Genomic DNA, 17,834 nt, shown 5'->3' on the forward strand with positions numbered 1-17,834 from the left:
AAATTTTAATAAATCAAATACAACTCTAAAAATCCATTAAAAATTGGATTAATGAATGAAAAATAAACCTTAACAAGAATAAAATATGAAATGGAATTTATGAAACAAATTCAAAATTATGAATTTTCAGAATTTAAATAATAACTTTGAATTTTAAACTATTATTTCCTTGTATTTAAAAATTCAAGGAAAAATCTCAAATAAGTTCAAATACTTATTTTCAAACATTTCAAAATGAAATTCTAATATTCCAAGTCATTTCTATTGAAAAGGGTATTTTTCCAAGAAAAATACTATATTCCTTTTTATTCCAAACACCATAGAAGTAACTCTATAATTTCAAATTATTTTTGGAATGACTAAGGAAATCATTAAGTAAAATAGTTTTACTTTGAATTGTTGTACTTTGTATGAATTACAATGATTAATACTTTTAAATCAATTGTAAATTACTGTCGAAGACATAAATCTTAAACGCAACCCTAAATTAATATAACTCAGCGGGGTAAAGGGATCCAACATAAAATAATACATCCATGATTGCATTATTTGGATTTTATAACATTGTCTTTACCGGACAATGATGCTTCTTACAGAACCCGAGGTCCAGGTTCCATCAATCGCATTGAACCGCACTATCTCGCAGTCCACGAGCAAGTTCACCCTTGCTCATACCAACTTGAGTATTTTCTATTACTTTAATGCAAAGCTATATACTTATCACTCCTGCATCGCAAATGAAATGTTACTTTCCAACTATGAATATGACTATGTGGATAGCAATGGAACCATGGTATGTGTTGATATGGTGGAGGTTCCATTGCAATGGGTTATATCACCCTAGGATTAATTACCAATGCCGTCCAGTGATTCTAGCGCCGTACAAACCGTGTTGACCATGAGATCTATAATGGCTCTGGGGAAGCCAGCCGTATCTTTTCCCTTCTGCACGCCAACGGATTGGTAGAGCCGGTGGGGTGTTGGAGGCACTGCCGCAATAGGTTGGGATATCCTTTTAAATCCCCATCCATTAGTGATGATAAGCTCTACCATCTATGAAGGATTGTCCGGAGTACACCGTGAGTAAAGCCGTATTATCGGGGAAGTCTACCGGGGGTGTACGGTTGGACAAAAGGGTGGGTTTGCGGTCGCGGAGAAGGCGGTGTGGGCTTGGATTTTCATACCCGGCCTCACACCAAAGGAAGTGTGAACGGGGGCAAGTCCTCGCGGATGGCAAAAGGGGTGGAATCTCTTATGGGAAAAGTAACGCACCTCTGCAGAGTGTATCAAATTGTGGCTGTCACTCCTTGTTCCGGGAAGGGATCTGCGAACGCGGCAGGAAAGGAACTCCACGAAGTTCTAGTCAACCTGTGAAGACTGACGGGCATAGTTTTCATAATAAAAGCAACCTTTTGAAGAAATGATTGCAAAACATGCATTGACCGGCGATTTCCTGATCAATGGTCGTAGCTAGTGCATCAAACACCTTTTTACTCTTTTAGAACTTGCTGAGTACCCCTGTACTCACTTTCTTTCGACACCCTTGCTAGACTATGATCCGGAAGTGGAGGCCATCAACGATGGAGCACCAGAAGGAAGCTACGAGCTGGTCTACGAAGAACCTGATCTTACCGGCGGAGTGGAAGGCGTAGACTATGGGATAGTCTACGGACCAGATGACACGGAGGTGGAGGAGTAGTGACATACCCTAGCATCATAGAGCCGAGCAACGTAGAACTTACCTAAATAAGTTGTTGAGCTCTCTTTTATATATGGTTATAAGTTGTAATCGTACTTAAGTAGTACCTTAGGGTGTTCTCATAGGATCTGTGAGAATACCAACTTGTTAAGACAATGTTTGTAATAAAGTATGGAGTGTTATGACCTGCAATGTTTCTGTTGTACCACTCTGAGGGATATGGCAATTTGTGAAGAAGTCCCTTCACAAAGATCATATCAACGACTTGTATACTACAACATGCAGTGGTATGCTGGGTCACCGCACGCGGGCGGCGAGTTGCCGCGCGGCGGCCAGGTCCAGCAGCCGCCGCTGCTGCTCCGCCTCCTTGCGCTCCCAGTCCCGCATGGACCACTCCAGTGCGGCGTCGATGGGGAGGCTGTTGTCGGCGGGCACCAGGTCCTTCAGCGACCTGACGATCGGCTCCGCTACCGCGGCGTCGTCCGCGCGCTTGGCCTCCTCCTCGGCGAGCTGGTTGGCGGCGGCCTCCTTCTTCGACGACTTCCTCTTCCGCCCGCGCTGCGGAGAGGAGGGTTGGTCGCGGATGACGAGGGCGCCGCTACTGCACCCTCTGGTCGGCGGTGGAGACGCCGGTTCCTTCTTGACGAAGACCGGTGTCGATGGAGATGTCGGCTCCTTCTTGATGAAGACCGGTGTCGATCCGCCGGACCTGGACGCCGACCTCGACCCAGACGAGGAGGAGGACGGCGCCATCATCCTCGACATCTAGGAACTACCGTGCCAGCGCGACACGGTAGCCGCCTCCGGCGGCGGCATTTCCAGGACGGGGTAGTTCCCACCCTCGATGTGCGCGAGCACATTCGGGAGGGTGCGGCCAGGCGCGCTCCACCACCGGCGGCGGCCGGCGGCGTTGTTCCTTGCCGGAGGAGGAGGAGAAGGAGGAGGGCCATCATACGCGGCGAATTCGCGCTCGTACCTGCGCCGGAAGAAGTCGGTCCACGAGTCGTAGTTGTCGGGGAAGAAGCGCGGCTCCGCGCGCTGCTCATTGTATACAACCAGAAATCCCGTTTTACCGAAACATGATGCTATTTTGCATAACATATCGAAATTCATGTTTTTAAATTTTTATTAAAATTAGATGGCATAATACATGGGCATCTCGAAGGATTTAATTTTTTGAAAAGGCATTGGGGGAGGGGGGTGTGGAGAGAAAATATGTGCTCCCCTTACCCCCGGCGCGCCTCTATGGTGGTGCACCGGTCGTACATTGTTTACCACCGGCGCACCACCATAGAGGCACGCCGGTGGTAAGGGGAGCTCGAATGTTTGATCTGGCCCGGACCTCTTCTAACTTTATCCCCGGCGCATTAAATTTTTGCTGCGCTGGCGGTATTGGGCCATCACTGGCGCGGTTAAAACATGGTGCGCCGGTAGTATTTACCACCGGCGCGGTCAAAACATGGTGCGCTGGCAGCTATAGGCCTTTTCTAGTAATGATAAGAGATCAGACATAGTGAATGACAAAAGATATAGGAAGCGCATTCAGGAATAAAAATTTATTCTTAAACCTTAGGTACATTAGAATTCTAAATTTGAATTCAAAAAACCAAATGCCAGTACCCTCCACCGTCACTAAGAAGTCAGCACCTCCACTTTGTCTAATTGCATAGTGTAAAATAGCTGTAATTTTCTACCAGCTTATTACTTTCCAAGTGCACCTAGAAACATAAACCACCCTTTCAGGTGTTGTTCGTAATGGGTTGTCCGATAGGAGAACAAATCAATGCCTCACAATTTATCTATAGTTAAGACAAATCAGCGTAATATGAAAAATACACCGCACGATTTGCGTCGGCGGCCCCTGTTGGAGATGCCCTTAGCACGACCAAGTCAGTCCGTCGCCGCCGGTGAGAACTGTCTTTGACTATGATTTTCCGTTTGGAATCGTATTAAACTAGGAACTTTTCCATGTCCTGCGCCGGTTCTTTGACTGGGAGCTCTCTTCTTCCCCTGGAGCGCGCGAAACCGGCAGCCAGGTAAGGAACACTTGGCCACTTGGAGCTGCCACACACCATGCGAGCTGAGCTGCAGCCAGAGATGTTTTTTCCATTCGGTCGGTCAGTGACCTCTCTTCTGTAAACCTTAAACATCTCCTCCTCGTCCAATACCATGATGAACACGCACACAGTTAACCAGTAGACTATAGCATGTAGACATTGGTACGCGCAGAGATTTTGAAACGACTCACGTCGCTGCTTGTCTTCCTCTATGATTACAAGCGAACTGTGTAGTTTCAGAGATTTTGAAACGACTCACGAAGCTGCCGCGGCCGTCTGATTGAAAACTGGCCGGGCTCTGACTGGTAAAGATCTGCTCAGCTCCATCAGACCCGAAGCTGAAGGTGGATCCGTCCATATCCATTGGATTCAAGGATGCCCTCGCAGTTACTGTTCCGGTACCTTATTTGTACTTTGTAGCTACTGTTTCAGTACTACCTTTTTTTTTTTTTGCGAACAATATCAGTTACTGTGTCTTCAAGATTGGTTCAGAGATCATGTGACTCCGCCGTATCTCCGCCGTCGACATCGAAAACTAACTTTTATCCTCATTCACGAGTTCAGATATATCACAGCCTCACAACTTCACAGGATATAGAAGTAGAACTAGCTTAGCTGTAGTCGCCAACGAGCTACATTTGTTTTCCTTAATGCCGATTCGACATAGTGAGCCCATGTACAAGTTCATGTCAGTTATGGTACCTCCAGCTTGCCTCTCGGTGTTCAGCAGCAAAAGTTATAGGTTGATACACATAGCAACATGCTAACTCGTCTACACAACAACTGGGTGCAGTGCAGCTATCCACACTTGAGTTCAGACTTCAGAATAGAGCAAACATCTGCTATATGTATATATCCATTGCACATGGCATGTGGTGCTCTAGTGTTCACTGAATACTGATCCTTAGGACTGTGCCAACCAGCCCTACTTACCTTAGATTTTGTTTATGATCCTGCCCCATACGTACTTTTGGCTGGCTAGTTCGCGTGACCTTTCCTTATCTCGCGGACTCTATGCTTAAACTGTGGTTCGTAACACAAATTGCTGCTATACGTTTCCTTGCTATGTGACACTGGCTGTCTGGCTGAAGTGCTGAACCATCAAAGACCACCTAGAAAAAACAAGGGGAGTCGCACACAAAGAAGCATCTTGTGACTTCTTGATCAACGTCTAGTTGGGCGTATATCTTTCCAGCCGACTTTGTTTGCTCATAAACCCAGGGTTCTTGTACAAATTTCTTGCTTACCGGATGTTAACCACCACACCAAGCTGCACTAAGTAATCTCCCACCGTCTCTGATAGGGGCACGGGGCCACAGTAATTGTCAATTGATTTTGAATCATGGTGAGAGGAAGGATGCAAGAAACAAAATCCAATAAGATTCTTTCTGGCACCAGGAAATGTAGTGAGCGATCTGAACAATGGAGTAGCGCAAATCATGTCCCTGTGTCTGGGAATTGGGATGGTGCGAGCAAATGATGAATTAGCAGTATCTAGTGATGTCGTTCTCGTACAAAATGCGGTGGTGTGTGTGGATTTTCGATAAGATTATAGCCTCCTGTTTTTGCTGCGTCTAGTGGCAGAAATGATGCACTCTTTGGCTGGGTCAGTAAGAAAGCATACGTACACTACAGACACCCTCATAATTTTCCGGCAATACAAAATCATTATTGGGGTTTATAATGCACAAAGGATGGTTGAAAGATAACATAATTAACCATATATTACGGTCAAAGGTTTCATGTAAATGATTGCTGTCAAATGTTGGTGCCCCATTATATTTTCTCCATATATAAACTAGTTGAGCCAGTTCTATACCGAAAAAAAAAACATAGTTAAGCTAGCTAGTACATAATAATTACAAACATGGTGTGACAGGAGAGCAAAGAACACAACCTCTGTTAGGTCAGCACGTACCCTGTTGTGTAGCCTCCACATTTACTTGCAACCTAAGACGACGAAAGCAACTGGTTGTTGTCATTTGGCAAGAAGTACTAGCTAGCTACCAAGAAAGCCTCTAATCCAGACAAGGCTTATAAAAGAGCCTAATCTTGGTGGGAGCTTACAAAAGCCCCAAAGAATTCAGAATCGTATGTGCCCTTTGGTTTGCTTATGTTGAATTTGCACCCAGTTATTTTATATGCCTGCTATCAAAACCTAAGGGTATCTCCTACTTTTTGATGTGCAACTATAAATGTTTATTTTTATTTAGTTATTTTTGCAAGTATGATGGCTCATACAAACTTTAAGGCTTGCAGGTGAGAGTTTTGTATGTTTGTGGATTTTTGATTCTGTGTTGTTATTTCCAGTGTGGCATGATAATTTTTTTTTTTTGACTGTGACTACGGTGGGCATAAGCCAGCCTGAACATATATTCAGTCAAGTTGCCTATGAAGCTTTTCAGCCTCTACAAGATGGGTCCAAATGAACCAGAGTACACAGGGGTTACAAGGGTGGAGAAGAAAAAGAAAAACACACACCCACAACACACAAAACCGATGAGGAAAAAGTGGCCACCCCACAAACCTATGGGGCGGTTGGCCGATGAGAACTCATCGCAACCCAAGTACAGCGATCACAAGGAAGAGCCCAGGGAAACACAAGAGGGGCACCACAGCTCTAGTCCTCGCCGGAGTAATCGAACGGCATTGGATCGCCGAGACCTAGCAACAACACTGCACCGTCGCCGTAATCGAAGGGAAGCACGCAACCGACACCACCCTACGCACCGACACTGAAAGTGCATGGAGCCCCCATGTGTGGTTTTGGTAATTAATGACAATCCCTATGGACTAATGTTTGAATTGAGTTATATTTGTAGGAGTTGTCCATAGGCAATGCTTGAACCATATGTTGGCTTCAAGGTTGCAATAAGAAGAAATTGATGAAGGATATCAAGTGTCAAGTATGTCTTGAAGATGAAGATGAAGTGAGCCCTCAAGTTATCTCAAGACATCAACATGATGAAGAATGAAGAAATGATGTGCAAGTTCAAGATGAGCCAACTCGAAGAGATCATATGCTTGAAGCTTGCCATCCATATGGTGTTCATGGATTTGAGAAGATGCGCCGAAGAAGAAGCTCTCCCATGGTGGATTATGGGGGAGCAATCTACAAGACTTCGTCAAGCAAGCACAATCAAGAAAGACGTTCCATCTTGTTGCGGTCAAGACCATCATCATCAAGCTCAAGTGGAATGCGCAAGGTTAAGGTTTGCTCTTGATAGGGTTTCTTTCTCACCGGTCTCATGGTGTAGTTGGAGACCGGTTCATAGTTTAGTTGCCGTTCTATCAAGAGGGCTCTCGAGTGAGTAACTCGATCGTATCGTTCGGAGAGAGCTCAAACCTTTGCATCCTTGCATCATTTTTATTGGTTGTTATTTGGATCTTATCCATGTGATGTTTAGAGCTTGTGCTTATTCTCATGACAAGCTCTAGTTCTTCGAAAACGGATTTCGCACAAATCACTTGTTGCGTTTTCGAGTTTGGTGATTTTCTCGGTTTCTCATGTTGAGGTGTTGCACCTCTAAAAATAATAGAAAATCACCCCCAACTAGTTTCCATATTTTCTTTTTTTGTTGGGTAGCTCTTGTTGTCCTCTTTCCAACAAAATTGGTTTCGTCTTGATCGGAGTTTCCAAACTCTAGATATTTGCATTTTATATTTGGGTTTAAAAGAAAGAAAAGTAAAAGAAAGAAAAAGGGGAGGAGGGGCAGCCGCCGGAGGCACGGGCGGTACCACCGGCCTCACCATGGCCGGAGCCTCCGGGCTCGGTACCGCCCGCGGTACCGGAAGGTGCCGTGTGGCTCAGTACATTTGCCAGGGAGGTTGGAGCCCCGGCGGTACCCCCGCCGGTACCATGGCCGGAGGCTCCGGCCTCCCCCTCCCAGCCCGCGGCTCTCCCTCCGCCACCTCCTGCCATCTCTGGCCGGTAGTACCGGCCCAACCTGGCCGGTACTACCGGTCCCTTCTCCCTCGCGCGCGGCAGCCTCCAACGGGCAGAAAAAAATGGGGCCTCCCTATTTAAGCTCTCTCTCTCTTGGACTGATGTTGCTTCTTCTTCTTCCTCCTCTCTCTCAAGCCTCTCTCCTCCATTGTTGTTGACATTTTAAAGCTTGAGATCTTTCTCCCCTTCCCATGATTCTTGCATCTATTTGAGAGAAAGATTGAGGGGATCTAGATCCACACTTTGACCAAACCAAATCATCTCTTTGTGAGTGAATCTTTGGGATCTAGATCTTGGAGAATTTTGTGTTCTCCTCTTTGTTCTTCCTCTCTTATTCCCCCAATATCTTGTATAGCTTTGTTGGAATTTGAGAGAGAAGGACTTGAGCATCTTTGTGGTGTTCTTGCCATTGCATTTGGTGCATCGGTTTGAGTTCTCCACGGTGATTCGTGGTTGTGAAAACAAGAAGGTTGTTACTCTTGGGTTCTTGGAACCCTAGACGGATTCTAGGCCTTTGTGGCGGTTTGTTGGGAGCCTCCAATTAAGTTGTGGATGTGTGCCCCAATCTTTGTGTAAGGCCCGGTTTCCGCCTCGAAGGAAATCCCTTAGTGGAACCGTGACCTAGGCCTTTGTGGCGAGGGTCACCGGAGATTTAGGTGAGGCGCCTTCGTGGCGTTCGGTGTGTGGTGTGAGTACCGCATCTTGGGGTGAGGCCTTTGTGGCGTTGGTGTGCATCGAGCAACCACACCTCAAGGTGAGCCTCTTGTGGCGTTCGGGAGCACTAAGCCACCGCACCTCTCCAACGGAGATTAGCACTCGCAAGAGTGTGAACTTCGGGATAAATCTTCGTCTCCCGCGTGCCTCGGTTATCTCTATACCCGAGCTCTTTACTTATGCACTTTACCTTGTGATAGCCATTGTGCTTGAAGTTATATATATATTGCTATCACATACTTGCTTGTATTGCTTAGCATAAGTTGTTGGTGCACATAGGTGAACTCTTGCTTAGAATAAGTTGTTGGTGCACATAGGTGAACCATAGTATATAGGCTTTGGGCTTGACAAAGTAAACGCTAGTTTTATTCCGCATTTGTTAAGCCCATCTCGTAAAAGTTTTAAATCGCCTATTCACCCCCCCTCTAGGCGACATCCGTGTCCTTTCAGACACCATCTGCGTCGAGGGGGTTGCCGAAGGGTCGCGCGCGGCCGAGACGACGCCACGACGCCTGTGTGCCGCCAGCTAGAGTCGAAGGGCATCACCAAGCAGAGACACACCCATTGAGTACTCTCGCAAAGAGCACCCTCAACGCTCCACAGAGCTCTGACAAGGACCCGACACCGGAGCTCAGCAACCGGCAAGAAGAAGTCACCACCACCGCTGCCACGGCTCACCTCGCATCGGAGAGGAGACCGCACCCATGGCCGCCATCTGCGGAACCATAGGGCACACCAATACAGAAGGAAGCAGCGTCCTCTGCAACTGATGGCAAGACAGAAGGGCTCACAACCCAGCCACGACGGCCCCCCGGGTGGGAAGCGCGTCGCCACCATGGCCGCCACTGCGAAACCATGGCACTCGTCAGCCCCAGCGGCAACCCCTGCAGGCTGAAGTCTGAGTAAAGAGGAGACGACTCTCGCAGCCACACACTGTTGACGTCAGAAACCCCCTGGCGGGCAGAGACGGGCAACACAGTAGAGCCGGGAACAACTAGGGCTGCGGCTGGCCCCAGTCCCTCAGAGCGACGGCCCGCAAAGCCTCCTGGTCACACGTCCGATGCTATTGCAAGGGCGTGCCACCTGACCTACGACGATTTAGGGCTTTCACCGCATAATAGGAACATCCCACTCACGATTGGGCCTCGCGCTCGCGCACGGTGACCGTAAGCCGATCCTAGACAGGGCCTAAAAACCAACACGAGGTTGATCCCCGGAACATCCTTTCTAGGGCTAGCAAACGTCACCCTACACGCCGCTGGATCCTCCAACCCTTTGTAGGGCCTAACTATTGCGGATGTTAAACTAATCCTTGATGAACAAGGAGCAACCGTAACGGATCAGATCTACTAAACTATGATCAAGCGGGGTGCCGCCCCTACACCTGAGATAGGTGTAAGGGCGGCTAGATGTGCAAGGGTTGCATAACGAAAGCATGTAATTCGAAGAACGATGCTAACCCTAACACATCTAAGATAACTACGTTGCTCGCTATCAAAAAGGCTTCAGCACGAGCAACGCATGAACAACGTGGGCAGGCTTGTGCTGCCTAGATCGCAAGATGCGATCTAGGCAGCATGGTGCTTACCGGAGAAACCCTCGAGACGAAGGAGTTGGCGATGCACCGAGATTTGTTTGTGTTGAACGTTGGTTGTTGTTTTTTCCATAAACCCTAGATACATATTTATAGTCCAGGGGACTTTCTAATTGAGGCGTGCACCAAACCGTGCACGGGCAAAACTCTAACTTCTAAACTAAGATGCGATCTAATATGTTACAGACACACGGGCAATTTAGCCCAACTTGGTATAAAAGGCCGATTCATGCACTTCTTTCGTGTATATTCTTCAAGTCCATCTTCAATCGCGGCCCACCTCTGATCCGGTCAAATTCTGGTGATAACACATGCCCCTGGTTTTGGAAATGACATTTCCAAAATCATTATGCTTTTCCTTCGTCGGGTCATGTCGTGGCGAGCGAAACTGCCGATTGTTAGCCGGATCGACGCCCAATGAGCCGATAGCAACGCATTGGTCTCTCATAATCTTTCCTTCATCTTCTTCGACTGATGACTCTGAGACCTGGTGACACTCCTCTGCAAAATTCACCATCCTCGAAGAAGGTTGCTACACAGGACCAGCCGATGCTACTCCAATTGGCTTCTAGAAACAGAACATTTACCGGGTCGGTTGCCCCCGAGTCTCGGTCAAGGCGAAACAGAGACGAGGATACACAAATTAGCCGAATGGACCTGGGCTTGATCATGTCCGAGGGCACTATCATGCGGAGCCGGCCGATTTGAACGAAATCGGCTCTCCGAGGAGAGGACCTTCGGGGTGAGCTGCCCCGAGTTTCTTCAGTCCAAATGTCATGACTACATATTCAAACAAGCCCATTGAACCCGGTACTCTGAATGCGGTCTTGTGTATATCTTCCGGATATTGTCAACATAAAGTAATATAACAAGTGCAATATGCAAGTATGTAGGAATCAATGCACAGTTAACACAAGTGTTTGCTTTTTAGATAGAAGGAAATGGGTAAGCCGACTCAACAATAAAAGTAGAAGAAAGGCCCTTCGCGGAGGGAAGCATGGATTGCTATATTTGTGCTAGAGCTTTTATTTTGAAAACATGAAACAATTTTGTCAACGGTAGTAATAAAGCATATGAGTTATGAAAGTTATATCTTACAAGTTGCAAGCCTCATGCATAGTATACTAATAGTGCCCGCACCTTGTCCTAATTAGCTTGGACTACCGGATCTTTGCAATGCACATGTTTTAACCAAGTGTCACAATGGGGTACCTCCATGCCGCCTGTACAAAGGTCTAAGGAGAAAGCTCGCATTTTGGATTTCTCGCTTTTGATTATTCTCAACTTAGACATCCATACCGGGACAACATGGACAACAGATAATGGAGTCCTCTTTAATGCATAAGCACGTGGCAACAATTATTATTCTCATATGAGATTGAGGATATATGTCCAAAACTGAAACTTCCACCATGATTCATGGCTTTAGTTAGCGGCCCAATGTTCTTCTCTAACAAATGCATGCTCCAACCATTAAGGTGGTAGATCTCTCTTACTTCAGACAAGACGGACATGCATAGCAACTCACATGATATTCAACAAGGAATAGTTGATGGCGTCCCCAGAAACATGGTTATCGCACAACAAGCAACTTAATAAGAGATAAAGTGCATAAGTACATATTCAATACCACAATAGTTTTTAAGCTATTTGTCCCATGAGCTATATATTGCAAAGGTGAATGATGGAATTTTAAAGGTAGCACTCAAGCAATTTACTTTGGAATGGCGGATAAATACCATGTAGTAGGTAGGTATGGTGGACACAAATGGCATAGTGGTTGGCTCAAGGATTTTGGATGCATGAGAATTATTCCCTCTCGATATAAGGTTTAGGCTAGCAAAGTGTTTAAAGCAAACACAAGTATGAACCGGTACAGCAAAACTCACATAAAAGACATATTGAAAGCATTATAAGACTCTATACCGTCTTCATTGTTGTACCTTTATCATCATATCGAAGCCGATCGCTTGAAACGGCCTCCTCTTTGTCCTTGCCATGGCGGTAAACGGAATGAGCTACCATGTAGTTAACTTCCGGCGCGAGCTGCGGGTCCGTTCTTCTGAAGGCGTGGACAGATCTACTTGGTCGAGGGCACCCTCGGCTGTAAAGCCGTTCCCCCCTGATGCCATGAGAAAGGGTCTTCGAGAAAGAGCCGATTAGATCGGCTTCAAAGAGAGCCTTGAGCTCATCGTACTTCTTCTTGTGCTCATCAGGCAGCTCTGCGTACGTGGTCGGGTCGCCAGCCATCTCAGCTGTGGATGTCGACATGGTTGCTGAAGAGTGTCTTCCGCCATCTCAGATGTAGATGGCGATGCGGTGGATGTCGAAGATCGTCCCACCGGGCGTGCCAGAATGTGTTGACGTCAGAAACCCCCTGGCGGGTAGAGACGGGCAACACCGTAGAGCCGGGAACAACTAGGGCTGCGGCTGGCCCCGGTCCCTCGGAGCGACGGCCCACAAAGCCTCCTGGTCACACGTCCGATGCTATTGCAAGGGCGTGCCACCTGACCTATACCCGGTCGGGAAGGTGTGGATGATGCCTCGCTTAGTTTCCTGCATGGCATACACGTAAACATTAAATACGAGCCTCGATCGGCTCTCGAGTTATCCTGTGAATCGGCTCAAAGAGCCGATCCACCCATGATTCGTACAATGTGTCCGAATATATGGTGGTCCTGCTTGATCAAGATAAAGCTAATGAGATCTACGACGATTTAGGGCTTTCACCGCATAATCGGAACATCCCACTCACGATTGGGCCTCGCGCTCGCGCACGGTGACCGTAAGCCGATCCTAGACAGGGCCTAAAAATCAACACGAGGTTGATCCCCGGAACATCCTTTCTAGGGCTAGCAAACGTCACCCTACACGCCGCTGGATCCTCCAACCCTTTGTAGGGCCTAACTATTGCGGATGTTAAACTAATCCTTGATGAACAAGGAGCAACCGTAACGGATCAGATCTACTAAACTTTGATCAAGCGGGTGCCGCCCCTACACCTGAGATAGGTGTAAGGGCGGCTAGATGTGCAAGGGTTGCATAACGAAAGCATGTAATTCGAAGAACGATGCTAACCCTAACACATCTAAGATAACTACGTTGCTCGCCATCAAAAAGGCTTCAGCACGAGCAACGCATGAACAACGTGGGCAGGCTTGTGCTGCCTAGATCGCAAGATGCGATCTAGGCAGCATGGTGCTACCGGAGAAACCCTCGAGACGAAGGAGTTGGCGATGCACCGAGATTTGTTTGTGTTGAACGTTGGTTGTTGTTTTTTCCATAAACCCTAGATACATATTTATAGTCCGGGGGACTTTCTAATTGAGGCGTGCACCAAACCGTGCACGGGTAAAACTCTAACTTCTAAACTAAGATGCGATCTAATATGTTACAGATACACGGGCAATTTAGCCCAACTTGGTATAAAAGGCCGATTCATGCACTTCTTTCGTGTATATTCTTCAAGTCCATCTTCAATCGCGGCCCACCTCTGATCCGGTCAAATTCTGGTGATAACACATGCCCCCCTGGTTTTGGAAATGACATTTCCAAAATCATTATGCTTTTCCTTCGTCGGGTCATGTCGTGGCAGAGCAGAAACTGCCGATTGTTAGCTGGATCGACGCCCAATGAGCCGATAGCAACGCATTGGTCTCTCATAATCTGTCCTTCATCTTCTTCGACTGATGACTCTGAGACCTGGTGACACTCCTCTGCAAAATTCACCATCCTCGAAGAAGGTTGCTACACAGGACCACTCAGCTGTTTGACGGCTGTTTGACGGGCTAGGGTTTGCGCCCCTGCCGTCGCCCGCGGGGACGAGAGCAGGAGCCACCGGTCGACTAGATAAAAACTAAATGAAGTGAAGCTCGGCATGATAATATTTCATTAGTAAACTGTTACCAGATGATAGTGTTCTTGGTGCTGAATCATGGAGCTGAAGTCATGAGTATTCTTCTATTAGCCATGCTATTGTAGGTGAAACTTGGGCATTCAGTGATGTCTATCACGTTCACTACGATGCTCAAATGTCTATTGGTCTGAAAGCATTACAAATTTGTGGAGAACTGCACTTTTTGGAATGCTGATATACCAGATGATGCGCTGTATATTTCTATTGCTGATGATAACATATGACACAATAATTGATTCTGAAAAGGACTTCTACGATGTCAGAGCATCTCCACTGGTGCCCCCCAAATAGGCGCTAGCAGGGGCGCCGATAGAGCCGTATGGAGGACGCCAGCACTGCATCTCTATTTGGGGGTGTTGTTCCTACACCGGCGCCCCCAAACTGGCTGCTCGATAGGAATTTTTTTTAAGACAAACTAAATATTTTCTTAGTTTCATTTTTATGTCATTCAGGATCGAGAAATAAATAATTTTTTAGGCCAAATCCGAGTAAAAAAATTATTCACTCCTCAATCCCGATGACATGTGAAACCTGCTTCATCTCTAACGTACAACCTACTGGACACTCAGCTCTATGGAGGTGGATGGTCGCCCACTGCTCTCTCCGATGCTCTCTTTCCCGCTCCTCCGTCGTCGATCCCCCGTTGCTCTCTCCGCCACGAACGTCAAGTAGGCCGCTCTATTCGCGGCCGCCGCCTCCTGACGCAGCTGCTGCTCCAGCTTCTCCCGCTGCCGACGGTGCTCCACCTCCTGCCTCTGTAGCCGCAGCTGCATCTCCGCCAAGCGCCGCCGCTCATAGACTTCATCCTGACGCTGCTGCTACTCCGGCATCTCCCGCCTCAGCGCAAGCTGCTCCCACCCCTGCTGCCGGCGCACCTCCCACCAGTGCTGCCGCTCCGCCTCCCAGTGACGCCGCCCTGCCTCCAGCATTTGTCGCTCGTCCGCGGCAAATGCTTCTACAGTCACCGCTAGTGCCGCCTCCTCCCACGCCTCGTTCTCAGCGAGCTGCGGGTCCTCCCTCACGACTTCTACGGCCGCCTCTAGCGCGGCCTTCTCCCACGCATCGAACATTGGGGGTTTAGATTTTTGTACTACTGAATTGAAAGGCGGGGGAAAAAGGGATAATATAGACCGGCGGCAAGGCGGGAAACCTCCCGCGCGGCGTCATGGCGGGAGAGTTTCCCGCCCGGCGTCGTGGCGGGAGATCTCCCGCGCGGCGCCCTGGTGTCACTGGGAGGCGGCCACCACGTCCAAAAAAATCATCTCGCGAGGCGCCAACGCGCCAGATTCGCGTCCTTGGCCAAGAGGCCGGCACGGGGTTGCCGGCGTTTGTATTGGGCTCGAAAAAGCGTCGGCGTTTTTGGGCGCGCCAGTGTGAACCTATTTTCGATATCGTCCCCCAAAATGCTATCCGGGACGCTATCGAGAACGCTGGTGGAGATGCTCTTACCTACGAGCTATGACCAGCTCTCACTTTTGATCCGCAGTTCTAGAATAAAGAGCTCTAGAAAGCTCAAATTCTGAAATATGTGCGGTTCAAATGTTGAACATATATCAGACTATGTAATAATTGAATTCATAGCAGAGAGATTTTACGTTAGACGTTAATGCTTTGTTCAGTTGTAGCCAAAAACACATGTAATACTACAATACTGCCCACGTCCTGCAAAAACGAAGTGTAAGCGGTCCGGCGAAGCGCGCCTTTTCACCTAGTTAGAAGAAGGGCCGAATAGCTAAGAGCATCTCGAACAGAGGGCTCTAGAACACGCACACACAGTAAAAACCACTGATTTAACGCACGTGTCTCGTATTTTTGCGCTTCAATAGCCGCTGTAAAATGAAACACGCTGTATAAAAATTCAGGCGCTTGGGAACTAGTGCTATCGTGCGCGCGGAATATTGGGCGGTCACTTCAGTGTGTGGCAAAAGAAGAAACTCGCGGGAAAGCCCAACCACTCGGTGAATTTTCCGGGCGCCGCCCCCTTTCCCCCTACTCTCCAACTCCCGCGTCGTTGCCCCCTCCGCCGCCCACCAAATCCCACGTCGCCGCCACATGCATCCATCCCACGCCGCCGTAGCCCCCTCCGCCACTCACTAGATGGCCTGTCAGGAGCGGTTGCGGCGCTGAATTCTGCGGCCCTCGGCCTCCGCCGATTCTCCGCCGACGGCGCCGTAGAGCGTACGCCTGCCGCGGTCCTCTGGTGAGCTCAGAATCTACGCTCGTGGCCATCGTTTTTGTCCACGCGCACAAGGTGTTCGACGAATTTTCCGAACGGTATGCGCCGTCGCCTCGCCATTTTATTGTGCATTGTTGCTAGCTTCAACAAGTGCAATGTATATTTGTAGATGAGTTCATCCTATGATTCATCGGATGAAGAATTGGACCTCGAAAAGGAGGAGGAAATAGCCATGCTTATGGCTCTCCTCTCCAACAAAAGGCCGAAGCACGGTGGTTCCGTTTTCGGTCGACAAATGCTATGCGCTAGGAAGGATTGAGGGTCACGCATGGAGGACTGGTGGAAATGGAATGGCCAACAAAACAATTAATTTTATTTTATGTTTTTGTATTATTGTTATGAACTATTTGTTCTATTATTGATGAACTATTTGTTGTAATATTGTGAACTATTTGATTATGTTGTAACAATATTTAAACTATTTTATTTTGATTTATTTTACGTGGGTTTGATCTTTGTTGTTCTATATTTGTGTGTGTTTGATGTTTGTGGCACGTGACGCATTTTATAGCCGCTGCAAAACCCCGAACTGGAGCGCTCTTAAGTTTCAAGCGCCTAGAAAATCTGTCGCAGCCGCATGCGCTGCAAACTACTAATGCGGCGTTGTAAAACAATTTTAGTGCGCCAAAATTTACAGCGGATGTTGAAGATGGTCTAAATGGCCCAACAAAATTGGAGAAAAGCCCAGCCAGACCTGCTGAAACCTGAGCTGTGACAACTCCGTTGGGAGGGTGCAAGCTCCGATTGAAAGCTCAGCCTGACTCCGGTCGGTGCCGGTGATGGCGACGCCCGGGGCGTCATTCCCCTTCTTGGAGGCATCGTCGTGGGCTCCTGCCTCCAGGCTTCGAGCTCTCCGGGTGAAAACCCAAGCTCGGGCCTTGGCCGCAGCGGGCGACGGCGCGGTCTCGTCGCTTTCCTTTTTGGAGGCGTCATCTTGGAGTGCATGGCCTTCACTTGGCGATGGTGCTCTATGCTGCGTCGCCATGCCAGAGAAGACAGAGGATGTCGAGGCGACGGCCTCAGGTAGGTTGCTGAGAGCCGGGGCGGCGGCCCCGGAAGGAGGTGCGGAAACATCTCTATGATGCGGGGATGCGACTTGTCACGGCTTGGGTGGCGACCTTTGCCGTGTGGGCGGCAGGTTGATACGTCTCAAACGTATCTATAATTTTTTTATGCTTCATGCTTGTTTTACACCAATTGCTATATGTTTTGTTTACACCTCGTGACACTTTTATGCATTTTCCGGCACTAACCTATTGACAAGATGCGAGAGTGTGAGTTCCCTGTTTTCTTCTATTTTATATTTTAGAAAAGTTGTACAGGAAATATTCTCGGAATTGGACGAAACAAATGCCAAAGTTCCTATTTTTTCCCGAGTGAAGACGGAGTCCAGAGAAGAGATGGAGGAGGGCCACAGGGTGGCCAGACTATGCCTAGGCGCGGCCTGGCCTTGGCCTGTGCCTAGGGGTGGTCTGGGGCCACCAGGCCTCCACCGACCACTCCCTTCCGCCTATATAAAGCTCCCGATGCAAAAGCCCTAAACGAATCGGCCTCCATCCACGAAAAGTTCCGTAGCTCCGCCGCCATCGCAGACAAGATTCGGGGGATAGAAGTCTCTATTCTGGCACCCTGCCAGGACGGGGAATTGCCTCCGGAGCCATGCGGTGACCCA

This window comes from Lolium rigidum, chromosome 1 (genome assembly GCF_022539505.1).
Source record: "Lolium rigidum isolate FL_2022 chromosome 1, APGP_CSIRO_Lrig_0.1, whole genome shotgun sequence".
Lineage (NCBI taxonomy): Eukaryota > Viridiplantae > Streptophyta > Magnoliopsida > Poales > Poaceae > Lolium > Lolium rigidum.